This window comes from Protobothrops mucrosquamatus, unplaced genomic scaffold, assembly GCF_001527695.2.
Source record: "Protobothrops mucrosquamatus isolate PMUCROS unplaced genomic scaffold, P.Mucros_1.0 scaffold320, whole genome shotgun sequence".
Lineage (NCBI taxonomy): Eukaryota > Metazoa > Chordata > Lepidosauria > Squamata > Viperidae > Protobothrops > Protobothrops mucrosquamatus.
Genome location: NW_015386659.1, coordinates 19,262 through 22,733, shown reverse-complemented (window position 1 = coordinate 22,733; position 3,472 = coordinate 19,262). Strand labels below are relative to the sequence as shown.

General features: G+C 38.1%; 1 pseudogene; it reads right to left on the bottom strand.

Moving 5' to 3' along the window:
- Positions 1-596, bottom strand: part of LOC107286747 — a 10,042-nt pseudogene extending 9,446 nt beyond the window's left edge.
- Positions 597-3,472: the final 2,876 nt, after the last annotated feature.

Below are 3,472 nucleotides of genomic sequence, written 5' to 3'. Positions count from 1 at the left end.
GCGTCTTGCTTCGTTAGAACGAAGACGTCCCGATCTATGGAGATGGCTGTGAGCTCCGGCGGAGTTCACACCTACATCTCCCCGAGAGCCCTCAGGGGAGACTAGGGAACTCTACGCCTACTCACCAGCAGCTCACCTTCTTCCCTTCGCCCGAGAAGAAGGCTGAAGCCGGCAAACAGCTGATACGCGCTGTTTTGCCAGCTTTTACATAGAACGCTGACGGGAGGCTGTCAGATGGCCTCCATCGGCCGCCGGCAGCCACCGGAAGTCCTCTCCTCTTCATTTTTGATAGTCATTGTTGATTCTAAAGTTGTTTGCTGTACTTGTTCTCAATAACTTATCCTTTGTATTTACATTTTTTCACAGATATTTTTTATTCTGAATACTAGTTTTCCAGATCATTTGCATTTTCACCAGTCAGAATAGTGGCACTATTAGCATAATGCAGGTTGACATTTCTTCTTCCAGTTTTAAAACTCTGCTAATCTTCCAACCCATCCCCATCAATATGTATTCAGTATATAAGTTAAATAAATAAAGAGAAAGTATATGTTTTCCCACTCCATTACCAACATGAAGCCACTCTTTGTCACCATGTTCCACCCAGCTGTGGTTTCCTGAGCTATGTTCAAATTCCACATGAGAACAATAATCTGGGATTTCCATTATCCTAAAAACATTTTAAAGTTTGACATGGTCAACCAAGTTGAAAACGTTTCTATAATCAATAAAGCATATATTGGGTTTGTTTTTTTTTAGTATCCAGCATGCATCAGCAGTAATATCTCTGGTACCTCAGCTTTTTAAAAATAACCTTGAACATTTAACCTCTCCCGTTCAATGTAATATCCCTTTCCACATCTGATTTTCATTGGATGATCCTGAGCTTTATTTTTACTAGCCTATGAAATTAAGCATATTGCACAATATTTTGTATGGTTTATTTTCTTTTCTTTCTATTAGAAAGAAATTCTATTGAATTTGCTAGCATAGTTTGGTTAGAACCTCCTTCTATTGTTGCTTGCTATATTTCTATAAGCATTCCATCAATTCCTGTAACCTTCCCACTTGTTAATACCAGACAACTATGACCACAAATAAGGCACACATCCTTGGTCCTAGAAGATTAAGTTTAATAGGTGGGATCTGAAGCATACCCATTCTTTTCTATTTTCATTGTCAATGTCTTTACAGATATCAGTGCAATACTACTTCTTGTCTCTTCTAAAAGCCATCTTAAATTCCTTGTTATTTCCTTCTGTTGGAAGAAAAATCAGGTCCAGTTCCAAGCCCGGAATAAAATGGAGGTTGTTTAAGTAAGAAGGTTTATTGATGAGCAGAACCAACAACAGCATGCAGTTCTGGAATAGCTGACAAAATGGAGTTGAGAGTAGGTGAGTTTTTATACATTCGTTGGGACTTTATGTTTGAGATGCCTGTTCCTTGTGAAATGTACTTTGACCTGTGCTTGAGTGTGCCCTTTTGGTATTATAATTATTGTTTGCCTGACTCCCATTGTGGTGGGGAGGTCATGTCCTGTCCTTGGAGCTGGGTGGGGAATGTAGATTTTAGGAGTCTTTGTTTTTCTAATCCTATCAGATCCAACCTTCTGTGGCAGCTGTGCCTGAAAACATTTTTTTAAATCTTTTTATTAATTTTCCAATATTACATTTGCATATTTGAAAAGCAATGTGGCAGCTGAGTACAATAATTCCATTACATTTAAATATCATCAGTACAAATCTCAAAGTATTACAACCACTAATTCCCTCTTTCCCCCTTAATATATACTGTCTCATATTCAGACCAACACAATTCTTGTTCTATCGATCAAACAGAAAATAATTGTAGCTGAAAACATTTTGCTTATAAATAGTGTGGTCTAGTCTTTCTGAATGGATTACAAAATCTCTATTTTTAAAGATTGGCCTCATCAGGTTTCTGCTTGAGGCAGGAAGACTGGGGCTGTTTCTGCCTTTGTTAAGATTTTTTTCCATTTCTCCTTCAGGGAAAATATTCTATCCTGCCTCTTTTAATATTCCCCAAATATTTCATTCTCGGGGGAGAGTGTGCTGACTTTCTAAAAGTTCCCCATTTTGTGCTAATTTAAATATTTTCTGAAATATTTATATTTTGCACAATGTTAGGTCCTGTTAGATTTGGTATTTGTTGTCATTTTGTCTTTTAAGGGATATTTGGCTGGCATCCTTACATAGCTGTTTGTTGAGATGGGAGGTGATTTTGCAAGTTAGTGAGGCAAGGGAAGATACACTGGTGGGGGCAACAGAGGAGCACTCCTATGATGGCTATTGCTGTGGCTCCCCAAAGGAGAGCTTCCAGTATTCTATTCTATTCTATTCTATTCTATTCTATTCTATTCTATTCTATTCTATTCTTTGATGTCAAAGATGCCAATGTATACATAGCCCATTTATTTCATTTTCTGCTGTATCAACTTTTCCCAAGTTTGTGCTTATGATCCATGTTTCCACTGTAATTGTCTTTCAAGCTTCAGATTTTCTTTTTCCTGCATAGCATCAGCAATGAGATGTCCCAAAGGTTTTAGTCTATCTAGCCTTGCCATAAACACCATTAGTATGCTGAAAAATCCTCAGCAGTGTGTTGAGTGCCATTCAGCCTGAGAGACCCATTATAAATCACTACTTCATCAATGACTATTGATTATCACGTGGTTTTCCTGGGAAATGTAGGAATGGCTTACCATTGCCCTCTCCTATACAGTATGAAATAATTCCTTGCTACTGTCACTCTAGTGATCAGCCATCTCCAATATCTTTTTGTATCATTGCTTGCTTTAGCTAGACTTCTTGGGTGATCGTAGCTGATCTTGCTGGAACTATGAGTATACACTTCTAGGGTATTCAGTTAGCTGTTCCAGGAACACTCATACCCAGTCATGATGAACCAGAATAATAATAATAATAATAATAATAATAATAATAATAATAATAATAATAATAATAATAATAATAATAATAATAATAATAATAATAATAATAATAGTAAAGTTGGAAGGGACCTTGAAGGTCATCTAGTCCAACCCCCTGCTCAGGCAGGAAACGCTATACCATTTCGGACAAATGGCTGTCCAGTCTCTTCTTAAAAACTTCCAGTGTTGGAGCATTCACCGCTTCTGGAGGCAGGCTGTTCCACTGGTTAATTGTTCTCACTGTCAGGAAGTTTCTCCTTAGTTCTAGATTGCTTCTCTCCTTGATTAGTTTCCACCCGTTGCTTCTTGTCCTGCCTTCAGGTACTTTGGAGAATAGCTTGACTCCCTCTTCTTTATGGCAACCCCTGAGATATTGGAACACTGCTATCATGTCCCCCCTCGTCCTTCTCTTCATTAAACTAGACATACCCAATTCCAGCAGCCGTTCCTTATATGCTTTAGCCTCCAGTCCCCTAATCATCTTTGTTGCTCTTCTCTGTACTCTTTCTAAAGTCTCAACAT